We start from the raw sequence: 18,243 nt of genomic DNA on the forward strand, positions 1-18,243 counted from the left end.
CAAGAATTGACAAAGAGGTGGGAATGGTGGAATCAGACACGACTGTCGGATGACATATAGATACCCTGTTCGGATTCCACACTCCGTGGTCATTGGTCTTAATGGCATTGTTAAAAAGCTTGATAAGCTTTAAAGGTTTGCTAAACTTCGAACAACCTGTGCCCAAGCGAGGAGAAACCATATTTTCTTTCACAGCTTTACGATTATCAAACCAAACCTTCCGCTTTGCCAGCACTTCCCATCCTTCCACACTCCCAACATTATCATCAACAATAGATCTCTTAGAAAGCACCCATGAGGGACAAACCTCAGTGTTTGCCACTCTTCCCTTGAACAGGCAGAAAGGGGAAACCCCTGTAGAGGAGTGTGAAGTAAACCTATATTCCCTGACCTTCTTTCTCATGACTAGCTCCCAGTTTAATCCTGACACATTGGCCTGCTGCAAAGTCTCCTTCAAAACTTTCACAAACGTCTCAACAACATCATTGCTTTTGGGATGGTAGAGAGCTGCTTTCTTATGCTTGATACCTCTGGAAGACAAGAACTCTTCAAAGATCTTGGAGGTGAATTGGATACCATTATCTCACAATAAAGAAGATGGGAAACCCTCCCTCTCAAACAACTCATCTAAAAAGTCAATAATGGGGAGCAAGATGGCGGCTGTGTGAGGAGCCGCAGAGCAGCAGCGTGAGCGAGGTGCAGTAACCCTCCTCCGCCCTCCCCCTTCCCGGTGAAGCAGCGGCTTACCTGGCTGACTCCCGCTGACGGAGAAGGAGAGCCGATGCTGTTCGCTCCCTGGTGGTCCGGAACGGCGAGCCTCCAGTGGAGACGTTCAGTGCTCACGGACGGGTTGCTGGTGCTCTGGGTCCGACGCCCGCGGCGTTGGGGGCGTGTCTGCTGCCGATCGAGACCGAGGCAGGCAGTGGGAACCGGCGGTGTAGAAGCAGGCAGAATCTCTCTGCAGATCGACTTTTTTCACCCGAAGGAGCACCCTGCAACTAACGTGCTGGCAATGGCCCCGAAAACGACAGCAAATGCAGCAGCTAAAGTGGCAGCTGCAGCAAAGAAAAAAATTCATGCAGCCCAAGCAGCACAGGCGGCGCAGGCAGCGCAGTCGGCCTCAAATTCAGAGTTAGCGCACCAAGGGACGGAAGAAACACCATCGCCTACAGTGGATCTGAAATTGGGGGAAGGTGATGAAATACCAATGCTGCCCAAGAGAGGTAAACAGGCGACACAGCATCCCCGGCAGTCCCCTTCTATCTCGGAGCTATTGATTCACGGGGGAAGGAGTCAGAAGAACGTGGCCGCTGAGAAGCCTCAACCCCTAGTCCAGGAGCCATTGGCACAGAACCCCAAGGAGATTGGAGAGCCTGCATCTATCCTCCCCCTGGAGGAGGTAGAGGGGCAGGTAAACGCGACATTGTCAACTGCTGAGCAGGCAGAGGAACAGGCTGAGGTAAGGGGGCAAGAGGCAGTCTTAGGGTCCCCGGCGGCTACAGGTACAGGTACTGCTGAACAATTTGATGTGGTTGCATTAGATAACGGGGGGGTAGCTGAAACTTTTCCATCTCCTGTTCACTCTGTCTGTTCGCCAGAACTGCTAAATGATCACCTGGAGGAGGCCACGGGACAATGTTTGGTGACTGAAGGGGGCTTGGATAAACGGAAGGAGAAAGAAATCACACTATTTTGCCCACTAACTCAGCTCATTTACTCGGATGAAGGGGGTAAGGAGCAAGAAAGAGAGAAAGATAGTAGTGAATGCTTCTTCTTAGTGACTGAGGAGGCAGAATGGTCCGATGAGGAGAGGAGCTCCCAGGAAGGGAGCAACTTGGATTCTGATAGCGATAGCGATTTAGAACGGGACCCCCCCAGTACGGCCAAAAGGCCTGGTGATCGTGGAGAGGCCCGTACGCATCAGATGCGGGATTTGACCTGGGACTACTCTTCAGCTACACCCCTACAGTGAAACCCTAACACCGAGGCCCCATCATCATACCCTCCTTTGTTGGATGTCATTTACCAGACCATCCTTACGCATAGAGAAGAAGCTAGGCAGGACACCCGGAAATCACAGGCAGCAATGCGTAAGATGCAGGGGGCTGTTAGAAAACTCTCTAAGGCATGCATCAATGTGGGGGACAGAGTCACTAATTTGGAGGAACGGATTGTGGCAACTGATGCAGAAGCCGCAGCTGCATCTTCCAAGGTTGATTCCCAGTGTGCTCAGGTTGCCACATCCAGTGGAAACTGGAAGATATGGAGAACCGGTTGAGGCGCAATAACCTTCGAGTCTTAGGAGTTCCGGAAGGGGCAGAGGGCTCAGATATCAGGGTCTTCATGATCAACCTGTTCAAAATAGCATTCCCGGAACTATCTGAGTGGAACTGGGCTGCGGAAATGCGGAGAATTCATCGTACTCCATTTAGAGCTCGCCGGGGAGCTGGAAGCGACGATAAACCTAGGGCAGTCTTGATATTTTTTGGTAACTTTGTTCTCCGGCAGATTATATCGGAAAAGGCTCGCCCCGATGCTAAAAGATCTAGTGAGGGGATTTCTTTCTTTGTGAGACCGGATTTCTGTCATGCGACAGTGGAGAGGCGGTGGAGACTCCGTCAGCTGATTAAGCCCTTTCATGACAAGCACACTCAGGCTTATTTAGTAAATCCAGCGCAGCTCAAGATTCTGAAAGACGGGAAGACTATATACTTTTCGTCTGAAGTTAAGGCAAAGGAGTTTCTGGACTCTTTGTGATGCAATAAGTCTGTCTGGTGGAGTACTAAGTCCGTCAAGGTGTTTAGAAATTAGAGTATTTTTGGAGTATTTTTGGAGTATTTTTGGAGTATTTTTGTTGTGTGGTGTACTATCTATACGAACTGATTGGCTTAACAGAGGGATCCGGTTTTGTTTCGTAAGGGGCACGGGTTGGGGGAGGTAAGATACGGCAAGATACGGTTTATATGTTTGTTGTGGTTTAGGGAATAGCTGCACCTATGTTCCACGCTGCTGCACACAACCATCATTAGCTCTGACCAAGGTATGAGTGCTTCCAGTGGGAGGGGGGATAAGAAGGGTGGGAGGCGGAGGAGGGAGGGTTCTTCAGGGGGGGCACTGGTGGGAAGGGTAAGGGGGGTAAAAAAGCAGAAAAAAAGGAAAATTTGCGGTACAATGTTTTTTACAGATTTGGTGTTTTTGGGAAATGGTAAACTGGTTTTGGAAAAGGTTTTTTATGATTATGATGTCCAGATGAAAGTAAGGCTTTTCTCTAGCAATAAGCATGGCAAATCTTAATATATATTCAATAAATATAGGGGGGTTAAACGATTGGAGGAAGAGATCAAAATTGGCGCAGTTTGTTAAGACCGAGTCTATAGATATTTTGTGCCTACAGGAAACCCATCTACCATGAGCGGAGAGGAAGCTGCTAAGGGTTGGAGGGTTCAATATTCTGGCATGTTCCACCCAAACGTCAACAGTAAGGGGGGTAGTGATTCTGGGGAAATCTTTTTTGGGGAAGGCAAAACGGGCTAAATCTGATGCACTTGGTAGATGGGCTCTGGTGGAATTGGAGTGCGGTCTTACTATCTGAGGTATATACGGCTCAAATCAGGACGACCGAGAGGTTTTTGAAATTTTGGAAGAGGAACTGTCATCATGGCCGATTCCCATACTGGTCTGCGGCGATTTTAATATCTCAGCGGATCTCTCTGTGGGAAGTCCATATGCTGGTAGGAAACCAAGGGTATTCACGGCTCTCCGATCTATGATGTTGTCCCATGGGTTAATGGATGTTTGGGGGGCAAAGGAGCCTAGAGATCCAGGCTACACATACTTTTCTTGTCCCCACCAGAGGTATAGCAAATTGGATTATTTCTTAATATCATCTACAGAAATTAGCAAGATTAGTATTAGGAAACTTCCCAAGGTCCTCTCGGATCATAACCCATTGGCAATTATATACAAAGGTATGGGGCTAGTTAGGAATTGTAGGGCTTGGACATTCAATCGAAAGCTTTTGGCTGATGTACAGTTTGTTGAACATATGCAAAAATGGGCCCGCGATTTCTTTGATGCCAATCATTATAGTGCATCAAGGAATTGTGTGTGGGATTCATTCAAAGCAGTATTAAGGGGGGAGGTTATTAGTTACTCTGCTCAGGCTAGGAAAAAAGAACAAGCCACCAGGGTCAAGCTTTTGGGAGATCTTGGAAAGGCAGAACAACAACACTGCCAAGATATAACCCAAGGAAGGGAAGGTAGAGAGAGCCAAACCAACATCTGCCTAATTAAAGCTGAATTACAAAAACACTTTGCAGAAAAGGCGGCAGCGGAATATTGGACATATAAGGGGAGAGTGTATGAAACTGGGGAGCAGGCCGGTAAGGAACTAGCGCTAAGGATCAGGCAAGATTATACTAAGAATTTAATAACTAGCATTCGCGAGAATGGATGCGATGTGGTGTAACCCCAGGGCATCCTCTCAGTTTTTGCGAATTTCTATGAAACCTTGTATAAGGAGGAAATGGGTGGGACGTGCCCAACTGGCGGGTATCCGGATAATGGGCCTAAACTGGGACCAGCAGAGAGAGAAAAATTGGAGCTGGATATAACGGTGGATGAGATCCGTGAGGCACTATTTGACCTGGCTGCTGGTAAGGCCGCTGGGCCAGATGGCATCCCCCTCGAGATGTATAAATGCCTCTCGGGAGAGCTGGGTCCAATACTGGTGGATCTATTTAATGGCATTATAGGTACGGGTAAGATCCCAGAAACATGGAAAGATACCAACATCATAGTCTTTCACAAAAAAGAAAAGCCTAGGGAAAACCCAGGGTCATATAGGCCCATATCTTTGATTAATTCTGATAATATGTTGTATGCCAAGATCCTGGCCATGCGGTTGGGGAGGGTTATTGGTGGGCTCGTCTCCCCCTGGCAGCATGGGTTTATTCCTGGTCGAGGAACGGCAGACCATGTTAGAAGAGCAATCTCGCTGTTCGAGGCCTATGCTGCTGGGGGAAGAGGAGTCGCCATGATCCTCCTTGACGCAGAAAAAGCGTTTGATCGCGTCAGGTGGCTCTATCTATGGAATGTATTGATCGAGAGAGGGTTTGGCCCAAAAATCAGGACGGCCATAAAAGCCATGTATTGCGACCCAATGGCCCGAATACAGCTGATGGGCCAGAGCTCAGATAGGTTTGGGATAAGCAGGGGCACCCGCCAGGGCTGTCCCTGCTCACCTATCCAGTTTGCTCTGTATATCGACCCGTTGGTTAGGCAGATTCTCAAGAATGGTAGAATACAGCCGGCAGTAACTAATGGATATATTAGCAAAATATTGGCATATGCCGATGACCTGGCAGTAATTACACCTAAGCCAGTTGAGGCTATGCAGATACTGGTGGAGATCGCTAGCGAGTTTGGTATGCATTCGGGATATCGCCTGAATGAGTCGAAGACCCAGGTAATCTGCTCAAAGGAGATTGTTAGAGACGATCAAAGATATGTCGATTCTGCCACTTATCTTGGGGTAATAATTAATGTTGAAACAGGCTCTATTATACAAGATAATTACTCCCTGCTCCTTAAAAAAATCGAATCAGATTTAAAGCGGATGGACTCACTGCACCTAACACTCATTGGGAGAGCCAATGTGTTAAAGATGACCATGCTACCTAAACTCCTCTATTTGTTTAGATGTATACCATACTTAATTGAGGAACGGATGTTAAAAAAGATCGTGTCAATCTTTAACAGTTTTTTATGGCAGTATGGCAAAACCAGGAGGGCATCAAAATTTATGACGCTCCCGCAGGAACGAGGATGTTTGGCAATTCCAAATATTAGTTTCTACCAGAGAAGTGAAGTGAGTGGAGAAGTGTGGCTCACTGGTTAGAGGAGGCAGACCTGGAAGCAGAGGTCAGCCCGGGACCAGGGTTCAATTCCCGGCTCGGCGGGGTCTTGAGTCCTAAAATGTCCGTGGACTCGACAATTCTCGCTCCGGTGCCTAATCGATTCATGGGTTCACACTCTGCGACTCTGGGCAATAGATTGCTTAATCTCCACAACGGCCCATAGCGGCGGGATGCCTGGCTTTCACCTTGCGGATACCCTGCCGGGGTATCTCACAGGGGAATACCAGGACGGGTTCCCTAAGCAAGCGCTTAGAAACCAGTGGTGATTTGCGCTATACAAATCCATGTACATGTACACATTTACCACTGGGCTGGTTTGCTAACTCAGATGTCTATATTATTCGAGCCAGTATCCAGAGGGAGATATATATGATCCTACCTCAGATCTATACGTCCTGCCATCAATTTATGAATTGCTGTTGGGAAAGGAGGCCGTGGGGGTATTGTTGAGAAAAAACAGTCGCAGATTCTTTAAAAAAATTCCGGTACAAGGCGGTATTGAGCGTCTGGGATCTGCGGAAAAACTTGCAGAAACTGTGTCATATCCCCTAGATTAATCCATACACCCCGCTGTGGAACTCAGGACATACACCAAACCTGAGTGTGGATGGGGCTTGGAAATGCTGGGAGCAGCTGGGTATTCGGACCATGGGAGACGTGATGTTGAATGGAAGCATTGCCAGCTTCAACTGGTTGCAAGAGAAGTATGGCCTCCCCAACAACCGAATCTTTAAGTGCTTCCAAGTTTCACAAACACTTAAACCGGTTATTTCTGATATCTTGCCCGAGTCATATTGCCCTGTGCTGGGGTATTTGCTAAGAGGAGGAGATAGGATCAGTAGTATATATCAAGCCCTTATCGAAAAATCCCCTGATGATCTTGAGAAACATGAGGTCGCCTGGGCAGCTTAACTTCAAGATCCGGATACTGACCTCGACAAGGCCCTGAGTCTGGATAAGCAGGTACTTCGATCCTCAAATCAGAAGGTTCAGCATTTTAAAACACTTTTTAACCTATATTACACACCGTCTAAGCTACATGATTGGGGCATGAGGATCGATAGTAACTGCCCTAGATGCCAGAAAGGTCCAGGAGACCTATTACATATGTTCTTTCACTGCGAGCAGCTTAGTTTGATTAAAACTGAAATAGAGAAATTTTTAGAGGGGCTGCTAGGCTTAAAGATCTGCCTATTCCCGACAATAATGATCCTTGGGAGTGATAGCTAAACGGCCCTTTTGAATAAAGAAACAGAGGCTTTTATCTTTCTAGCTGTTGCCGTTTTACGTATCCTACTCTCAGCCGCTTGGAAGGATCCAAATGCCCCAACCTTCCAAATGTGGCTGACCAGGCTCCTTGGTATTCACAACATCGAATCTACTTTATATCTTTACAAGGGTAAGAAAAAGCGTGATTTTGGAAATAAGATATGGGACCCCTTTAAAAACTGGAGGGAGGGGCAGTTTTAATTAACTGGCGATGAGCCTCCTATATGTATATCCACTCTTATATGTAAATACCTATCTATTTATTTATTGAATGTTTGGCTTTATATATGATGCTTTAATGCTGATTGAAAATTATTATGAGATAATTGATGTCTTTTTTTTATCCAGCTGTATTTGTTTTGTACCAATGAATTTTCAATAAAAATAAATAAATAAATAAATAAAAAAAAGTCAATAATGACTGTTGACTCTACAGATTTCACAGCCTTAATCTCTGTCCATCATAAGTTCATCTCCATACAAACCAATACATATAGATCACGTGCATTCCTTTTGACTGGACCCAGAATGTCTATGGCAATGTCAGACCACGGCCCCTCAGACTGTTTTCTCGTTACCATAGGTTGTGTCCTGCACTTTAATATATTATATCTACAAGCATACTCTGTACAATTTCTAACAACCCTCTCCATTTGAACATTAACACTAGGCCACCAATAAGCTTCCCTAATTGTCTTCTTGGTCTTGATCATTCCCATGTGACTCGCATGATCGTTCATCAGCAACCCTTCCCAAAGATCGGGAAAAGGAAACAACCTTCTGTCCCTCAAGAGAACAGACAACTCCTCTTTGACCTGCAAGAAGCCCTTGAGTTCTTCACCGCAATGTTTTTTTCACACCACTCGCCCAATACCATAGTCACAACCTTTTTTAACAACTCGTCCTTGGCCAAAGACTCCTTATATTTGATTGATTTCAGAAACAATGCCCTCGCTAATCAAGAAAACATCAACTTTCTCCTCAAGTTCTTCACCACCAAACCATTCACCTTCACGAGGAAATGCAAACCCATCATCATGGACATCGCCTCATCTAAATAGACAGTCTGTGGTGATGGGCCTCAGAAAGGCCAACCAGTGCAAGGGATTCACCCTTCTCTGCACAGAGTCCTCAGAACAATAGGAAGAAGTTGGCACAGAAACTGAAATAGAAAATACAGAGTTTATTAAACCTCATGAGGTGAAACTACATTCACACAACACCCTTCGGTAATGTATGGGGTAGCACACTGAATGGAAGGAGCTTGGTCCTTTTATACCCACACATGGGCTCAAATGAAGGCGGTACAAGTACAATATGCTGGTTTTAGGTACATATATGGTCATACAGAAAATGCACAGTCAACAAGTGGAAGCAGCTAACAGTGGCTGTTTTTGGCAAACACATCCTGACAGTTACATTCTAGTGGCAGCTGCAAAGACAGCTGCAAGATCAACTGAGCATGTGCGAAGGTGGAAGTTCTAAATATATCTTGTCTCTAGGCAGATTTCAAGAGCAGTTAACAGAAAGGTAGGATAGAGCATATGGCGAGCACATGGTAGCACATGGCAAACAAAATGGCTGACAGAAATACAAAATGGATTCCACAAAAACAAACAAGATAGTCTCTAAATACAGGATGGCTTCTGCTAATGCTAACCTAATCGCTGCCAAATTACAACAAGTCGGCCAACGTGTTACTGGCCCAAGGAAGTTAAGAAACCACAAAATCACTCTGCTGTAGAGCCAGAACCCATTTTCGAATGCGGTGAGACACTAAATCAATACCTTTCCTTGAAAATACTTCCTTCAGCGGTTTATGGTCCGTTAACACTGTGACATTATATCCCCACAGAAACTTGCGCAACTTGCAGAAGGCCCAAAATATAGCGAGGGCCTCCCTCTCAGTGACCAAATAATTACACTCCGCAGCTCTCAAGGGTCTGGACAAAAACAAGATGGCTTTCTCCTTACCACCAGATCTCTGAAGAAGCACTGCACCAAGACCCTCAGAACTAGCATTGGTCATTAAATAAGATGATTTCTTTGGGTCAAAGCTACCTAGATCAGGAGCTTTGTTCAAAGAGTCTATCAAATTCTGAAATTCGTTATCACAGGACTTACACCATACAAACTCACACCCCTTCTTTAGGAGATTTCTTAAATGTTCTGTAACTCCAGCAAAGTTGGGAATGAACTTATGATAGAATGTTCCGTAACTACAGCAACGTTAGGAATGAACTTATGATAGAACTCAGCCATCCATAAGAACGTCATAGTTCGACCTTATCTTGAGGAACTCTAAGATTGCTAATGGTATTGACGAGGGACGGTTTTGGTTTGATGCCATTAGCGGAAAACAAATGCCCTAGATACTCAATCCCTGCCACATCAATCAGCACTTTTCAGCTCTTAAAGTCAGACCTACGTCATATAATCTTCCTAATTCAACTCTCATCGAGCTATCATGCTATTTGGTGTCAACACCAATCACGAAGATGTCATCTTGGAAGATCTTCACGCCATCCACACCCCTCAAGATATGCTCCATGATCCTCTGCCACTCAGAGGCGGTGGAAATGAGGCCGGAGGGCATCCTCACAAATTTCAAAGTACCAAACAGCGTCTCGAAGGCTGTAAGTTCTTGAGAGATGGGATACAGTTTGACCTGATGGAAGGCGGAGGTCAAATCGAGGGACGAGAAATGTTTAGCACCACCTTGTGAGCACAACATTTAACTGATGTTTGGTAGAGGGTAATAGTCCACTACCCCCGCCTTATTGAGCTCCATCAAACCCACACACAGCCTGTCCTTACCATTGGCCTTGTGGGCCATAACAATTGGAGAAAGCCACTCTGTGGCCTCAACTTCTTGCATGATGCCATAGGCAACTAACTTGTCAAGTTCGACCTACTTGCATTCCTTTGCTAAGAAGGGTACACCCCGAACTTTAGCTACTTTTTGTAGACAATCATGCCTAGCCTTGGTGTAATGAACATAGCTCTTGAGACATCCAAGTTTGCTGTTGAACACCTCAGGAAACTCCTTGACCCATAGTTTACAACCATTAGCAACTTGACTAACGGACGGAATCTCCTTCAAGCACATAGGAGGATTCTCATTAGGGTCCAAGTACACATGCAAATCACGTTGCAGTAACCAGCTTAGGAGTGAATCACCCTTCACAGATACATACATCTTTCCATGATCCTACCATTATAGTCAATAGTTTCCCAAAAATACCCCAAGAGATCGATTATTTCTCCGCCATACCCACCTGGTCTTATATTAGGTTTGGACAACTTAACTTTCTTCCCTAGATGTTGTTCAAAAAAGACATAGGGATTAATGTCACCTTGGCTCCTGAGTCAAATAGCATCTTTACTGGTGTATCATTCATTAGCACCACCTCCATGGGACCATTACTACCAGATTCCTTTATTTGACAGATGTTTACCTCCTCTAAATCTAATTTATCATCATAAAATTCTACTTCTCTGACTTTCTTTAGATCTTTACGTGCTCTGTAACATTTTGCAAAATGGCCTCTGCATGCACACACACTACACGTAACCTTGCAACCCGGACAAGCATTAAAATTAGCCATGTATCCAGGATTGCCACATTTGAAGCACTTGCCAGAGAAAAACTTGGAGAAAGAAGGTTTTTTTCTCTTCCTTTACAGGGATTTTGGTTCTTGTTACTTTTTCTTACTCAACCACCAATACACTATTACCACCACTCTTGTTCAAAGGTTAATTTCTACCAAAAGTTTCAATACAGGCCCTAGAGTGCTCATGAGTCTTAGCTATGGTAAGAACCTCGTGTAGCGACAGATTGCCCTTCTGCCACAAGTTATCCCAGGCTTTATCGATACTACAGCCCAACATGAATTAGTCTCGGAGTCGTTCCTCCAAAGATGCAGCAAAATTGCACGTAAAAGCAAGTTTGCATAACTCAGTAATGTACTGCTCCACTGACTCCTCCTGTCTCTGCATCCTTCTTCCAAAATGGTACCTTTCGAGAACAGTGCTAATCTTTAGCAGGTAATGTAAATCCAGTTTTTTTTTAATTCATTTAGACCCATGGCATCACCATCTGAGAGTTCAGGAAGGTGCTTGCATACATCTTGCCCCTCTGAAACCAAGCAATGCATTAAAAGTGAGGTTTTTCTCTCAGCGCTGAGAGATGTACCACAAACCCTCACATAATGAGTAAAAACCTTCTTCCACTTCACCCAAGGAAGAGCTGGCTCCCCAGGGGTAAGATAAGAAAAAGGATGAAGGAGGTAAGTTTTGCATACTAGAATGACTTAAAGCACACAATCACTGACAGGAAAGAAGGCAACAGAGCAAAAATAGGAGCACTACATACAAAACCTAATGATGTCAGACTCAATCAATGCAGACAAATGAGAGGAATGTAAAAGGCTGTGTGCATCAGCGCAGACTCCTTCAGAGAAACATAAAGGGTTGTGCCCATCACCGCAGACTCCTTCGTAAAAGACTGAAAGGTCACGTGTAACAGCGCAGACTCCTCCACCTCGTAGTCACCTTTACAATGACCCCAAAATGCCTTAGAAGGTAAATAGTAGTGTGGATCAGCGCAAAATCCTTGATGAAAACAAAGTAAGAGAGTAGCAGGTGTGCGCACCAGCGCATATTCCTTCAAAAGTCTGAAAATAACAGCACAAAGAAACGCCGTACCGTGTCAACTTGCCAGTTAGCTGTGTGCGTCAGCAGGAGTAGAAACGCACAGCGCACCATGAGAGAAATCAAGTGTGTGTGCTGTGCGCACCAGCGGTGAAAGGCCGTGGAATGCTTAATCCCCAATCAAAGACAGCGCAGGCAATGCGATGATGTCACATGACAGAAAAAGGAATAAGGCTAATGAACAAAATATAGCTGCATCGGCCTGGGAATTGCACTTTGGGGCTTTGTATTCTTCTTCGAGTAACGATAGCCCCGTAACCCCTCTCCCATGCCTCCCCCACGAGTATCGACTGGAGGGGGCCTGGGAGATTACATCTACGGAGGTAGAGGCTGGTATCTTGAAGTTAGCTCCAAACAAGGCTCCTGGTCTGGATAAGTTACCGGGAGAACTTTATCGTTCCGAACCGAAAATATGGGCCCCTAATTTACGTGTTCTTTTTAATGCTATATTAAACGGTATGGATCCCCCGGACACATGGCGGGGAGCTGAAATAGTTCCTATCTTTAAAAAAGGTTGCCCCCTTAAACCGTCTAATTACAGGCCAATTAGCCTGATAGACATGATGCAAAAATTGATGGGTCAAATTATTTTAGGTAGAATACAGAGTTGGATGGAGGATAATGAGATTCTATCCCCTTTCCAGGCTGGTTTTAGGCAGGGTACATCAACTGTGGACCAGCTTTTTAGACTACAGGTCTTATATTGGAAAGCTGTGACTGTAGAGGGTGGCAGTCTCTACATGATCTTTGTTGACTTGCAGTCGGCATTTGACCTGGTGCCTAGAAATAAATTGTGGAGGGTACTACATGAATTGGGCCTAGCAAATTTAGCCAAGGTGGAACACGCATTTGTGAGGAACATATTGGATCTTCCTGTGAGTGCCCCACTTGTACCATTGCGCGTGGACCTAGGGCTACTCCCTATTGAGGAGGTTATGCCTCTACACCCGCTAATATACTGGAAAAGATTGTGGTCCGTGCTGGAACTCGTCTGCTATAAAATAACCCTGGGCGTAGTACGCGTTCTCGCACTACGCGAGCTTCGCGAGCGTGCGTAGTAGCTTGCTGGACCCATTCACGAGCCGTTTTTCTTGCTCAGGAGCGCGTTGTGAATGTTCTGGGCACGGGGGATTGTAGGGTGTGACCTTACCCATGCGGTGGGCTATGGGCGCGGCCATCTTCTTTTTTAAATTGTCCAGCCCGCTCGCGTCCCCTATTTCCTCTTCCGGGTCGCGTATAACGTGTTTGCGTTGTACACGTCATGTTCGGGAACACAACTACTTGTTCACGCTGACAAAGTGCGTGTTCACGTGAAATCGGCATGCCAGGCTCCGGTTACCTGCCAGAGGAGCGTCACCGGATATCCGGCGCACCCACCAGCAGCTGGCCCACCGGTGGGCAGACATTCTGGACAGGGAGCAGGACCTGTTGGACCTGCTAGGTGTCGAGGTCGTGGGGCTTGGTGAGTAGCTAGTAATATTAATATATATATATATATAGTAGTATAAGTATTGTGTATAATTCTTGGACGAATAAGTAACACGATTACTGGTGCGCTTAGTTACATTGCAGATCAATTCCGTCTCAAAATCTTCTGTTACCGTATGACAGAGGTGCTGCTCGCCACTTCTCTTACTGGTTTGTAACGTTGCGCTAGCTTGGGCTGGTGATTATTGATGTTAGAGTTTACTTTAGAGAACTGAAGTTAGTTAATGCTATTGCTAGAGTCTAGACCTTACATTGTCCTTTAGTGAAATAGTGGTGGATGGATAGTATTAGTTCATATTTTTTAACGGTCTGCATGACGCCTCCTCTGTCACTGAATGCTTAGTTAGTTCTTATTTATCCCACCCCTCCATAGAACCGGTTTGAAGTTTGTTTACTGAGTGGTAGGCTTAGCAGCAATAGCATTGTCACGTCAGTCAGTAGCAGTACATATGTCGCAAGCAACCAACAATTTCGTGTATGCACACATTTATGCATGTGTCCTCCATCTCATCTATGCATGTTTGCGGGCAAAAATAAAATGGAAATGCCGACTTACTGAACAATTGGCCCGTTTGGAATCTGGAATAGGTGGTGTAGGTCAGGTGGTACTGGCTTCCTTAGTATATTCTGCAATCAGAATGTTTATGGGACATTTGATTAGTGTTCTATAAGTAGACGGTCTGTGAATCCTGCAAGCCAGTAGTCATTTAGACTTCGAAGTCAATTTTATTGCAATTGTTGTTTCCTAAAATGTTTGGGAGGATTTGTTAATGATGTATTAGTTTCACAGCACTCAATGTTTCTCTTTCTTTATTATTTCTTACATGAACAGCACCACCCAGGGGTAAGAAGACGGGGTCCGAGTAGGCGGGGCAACCACCAGAGGAGCGCTCCTCTACCGAGGATCCTGCTGCTGGCCCCAGTGAGTCTTACAGTGCTTATATTATTAACAATTATATTTCCCTAACTTTTTAACGCATCTTATTTTTTCCAACCTATTAATCCTCCTTCCTAATTCAATGTTAGCTAAACCTTCTTTGGTCTTCAATTTGTTTACCAAATTCTGGGTATCCAACGCCATCCCTGACTTTCAGTTCCTTCAAGCTGCCTCTGCCCGATGACTCTCTGTGCTACTACTATTAGACTGTCTGTAGCTAAGCTTGCCCTGTTGGCCACTCTTTAGTTAAGGTATTCTTTGGAATAAAGCTGTGATAGAATAGCTGTAGCCACTGGGTCCACTCCTGTCTTTTGCGTTGTCCTCTGTAATCTCTAGTCTTTGTCAAATTCCACCCCAAAAATGCACAACCAGATGTTTGCCTACTAATTTTTGTTAGGTTAGTATACTACTACTACTGTTGTGGTTATTCTCTGCACAGGCACATACAGAACTATGCACAAGAAAATAGGATGTTGATGATAGGGAGGTTGGACCTTACTTACACCCTAGTCACAGAACTCAGTCAGAAGAACCCACAATTCAACGACTGTCTACCTACCTGAGCGTCTCAGTCATAGTCATTTGTACCACTCCCGACCACCACACGAAGATAGTTAGATATACCCAATGATTTTATTACACAACCCAGAACTGAAGAACACCCTTTCGCTCACTTACTCCTTTAAGTCCACAACACCCCAGATACTCAAAATATACCACAGTCTATGTGCAAGTTCAAAAACATTATTTTTTTAATAACAAGCTTTGTATTGTTCAAACTTGTAAGTTGTTCCATGAAAAACATCCAGCTCCACCATGCAAAATAAAGAAGATTAAATACTATACATTTTTGTACAACTAGTGCACGATAGAGAACTGTGGGAATTGTGGTAGACCCCTCACCGTTGAACGTATACTGGTTACATATGCATCTTTCGAAAGCTCTGCTAATCTCTGGTTTGTAGAAGGCAATGTTCTCATCTGCCTATGAGAAAAATGTTGCACCTTAGACAGTGAATACAACTATGCCAGTTTTTAGACGTCATGCCCAAAAGTGTAACATTATGGATAAGCAAAAGGGATTAACAATACTGGTTTGTCAACCTCTTTAGTTGTATGCAACACTCATGTGGCCTCAAAGGTGTCTTTCTTACTGTGCAACAAGCTGCAAGGTAACATGGGCAAAACAGTAGACCCGGATCTAAGATGGTTACATGGCTCAGGCTAACTTTCCAAAGACTAGAGTAGGAGTAGAGATTAGATGACCCTAGGGACCATCTAATAAAGTAAAACTAAACTCTGTCTAATGACCGCTGTACAGCAATTTGGACTAGTTACACTTGCAACGATTTATGTTGTATGTAACTGTTTTTTCAATCTTCCTTCCTGGTGAAAAAAGTACAACTAGTAAAGTAGGGAGAGGTGTGCAGGCATCTAAAAAGGTGTACTTTCTTTTATAGGTGCGCAATCACTACCAACGACCAGTGCAGACGGGGCCAGCAGCGATACTACTAATGCCATCCAGGAGGGGACAGTAGCTGCGGCACCTGCAGTAGCACCAGTGGGGGAGGAGGAAACTTCAGCGGTGGGGGGTGGTAAGTTATATTCATTACTTATTTGCATTACTAGGTGGAAGGGGAACATTTCCCTCACTGTGCTGTGAGACTTATTAAGAAAGTATGAATTTGAAATTGTACTGGACAATATACAATGGTTGAAGAAGACACCCTTTGCAGCATTACCAGCGTGAGTTGAGTAAACAAGGCCTCTTCTGTCAGACTCCAACTCAGCTGTGAAAGTTATGGTAAAGACTAAAAGTCAGATCAGATGACCTTGAGGGATGTGTTGAACAAAAAGGGAAAGAAGTGAACTAGGGTGGAAGGAGTAAGGACAAAAGAGATGTAATAAGACTACCATAGAAGGATACTTTGGAACGTTCATGCACGTGGCTGATATGAATCTGATGCATGGGTTGTTGAAGGATGGGTAGAACTGGAAGGTGAAAGAAGATGCATGCCTGGTTGGGCAAAACAATATGGGTGCATGGATATAGTGGATAGCAAGAATCATGAGCGGAGTTTGTGTCAATGAAACCCAAGGCAAGGAAGGAGTGGATGTATGGGTGGTTGTTGGTGAAAGTAAAACTAGCTAAGGCGATAATAAAGAATAATAGACATTTATTTTTATTGGTTGTTTTTTCCCTAAATGTATTGTATTCATCATAGGTGGATACTGTCACTGGAAGCAGAGTCTTACTTTGAAAAAATATGAAAAGAGATACAAAAAAGACTGGTGTTCTTCTGTGTACTCAAGTCCACCCATAGTACCAGGGCAAGTAGAATGCCAGAAAAAACTTCTACAAATGTTACAGGCAGGGGAAGCAGGAGGATAGATTAGATAGATACTAAAAGTTGCCACCAATTGTATGTACTGCGCTTGGTAGTGCTACTATGTTACTATGTGTTGAATTAATTTAGAAGAGTTTCAGTTACAATTCTGTTTCTTTTTTTATAGATACTTATACTCCTTCCCAAAAACCATCAAGGAAGGAGTTGGTAGCCAGGGCCCGGCAAAGGAAACTGCAGGCCATTGTGGAGGAGTACCGCCGGCTGGTGGCTGAGGCCGAGGAGGAGGAGGAAGAGGCGGCGGCAGCAGCTGCTGCCTCTACCAATGCCCCAGGCCCCAGCCAGGCCCCACCTGCAGGAGTACGGTGCCGTGGTCAGGCAACCGCTCACCGCCGGCATTTAACAACATCTGCCGCCCCCCCACATAATGGATGCAAATGTAGGTGCAGTGCATTTCGGCAACAGATTCTCCTCCGGGTGTCAAAGCTGGAGGATCAATTAGAGGAGCGTGTCAAGATATTGGTGGACAAACACCTTAAAGCCCGCCGATTGTAATGGACCCTGTTCATTTGCTCCTTTTTTAATACTTTTGTTGGTGGGTGGGAATTGGGTGTTGGGGTTATTTTTGTGGGACATTCTTTGGACTTGGACATTGGTTGGGGTTAGGGTGGGGATAGGGGTGGGCTAGGACTAGGAGGATATTTTTTTATGTACATGAATAAATGTTATTTATTTTCAACGTACACATATGATCTTGTTTTGTGGTGGGGTTACTGTTGTACGTCACAAGGTTTACTCTACATGCAGGGCAGCGGCCAGTGTTTGATCGAAATAATTTATTAATTGACCACATGTGTAACAACATCATGCAAACAGATAGATGCGGTACCCCTCACTGAGTTATATTTGTCCTATTTGTACTACCAGTCTCTCCTCCATTATACCTCCCAGCAAACTTCTCTTCTTACCTGTGATTGATGATGATTAAGTTTGGCACTGCAAGGGCTGCATGGTTTCCCAAGACAACGGAGAATATGCCGTGGTTGTGTGATGGTAGTAGTAGACTAGACACTGGCACTAGCATTGGAAAACAAAAACAAAGAGACAGTCATTTGCCTGAGACAGAAGGTGGAAAAAGTAGAAAAATACAGTGCATAAGACTGACCCAAAACAATACAAACAATATTGCAACTGCTAGTGCTAAACTCAAAGAAATCAATGGTGTCAGGGACTGCCAAGTACAAGAAGATAAATGTAGTTGTGTTGAAGGAGTCAGTAAAACACAATCCAATTCGTAAACTTAAATGCTGTAAAATTAAATTCAAACAATGCCACCAATTATTTAGATGTATTTGTTGGGTCACTTTGGGAAATTAATTGCCTTGTACACTAGTACATACAGTGAGCTTGGGTGGGCAAGCAGAAGAGGATCCACGCCCTGCCTCGTTGACATTTGATTTCATTAGTGTTTCTTTCACCACATCTGCCCCAGCAACGTGTGCTCAATTGTTGGTGTAGATTTAATGTAGTAACATTACACCTCAATATAAAACCACACAGCCCGGGGGAAGAG

This window comes from Lissotriton helveticus, chromosome 4_1 (assembly GCF_964261635.1).
Source record: "Lissotriton helveticus chromosome 4_1, aLisHel1.1, whole genome shotgun sequence".
Classification (NCBI taxonomy): Eukaryota; Metazoa; Chordata; class Amphibia; order Caudata; family Salamandridae; genus Lissotriton; species Lissotriton helveticus.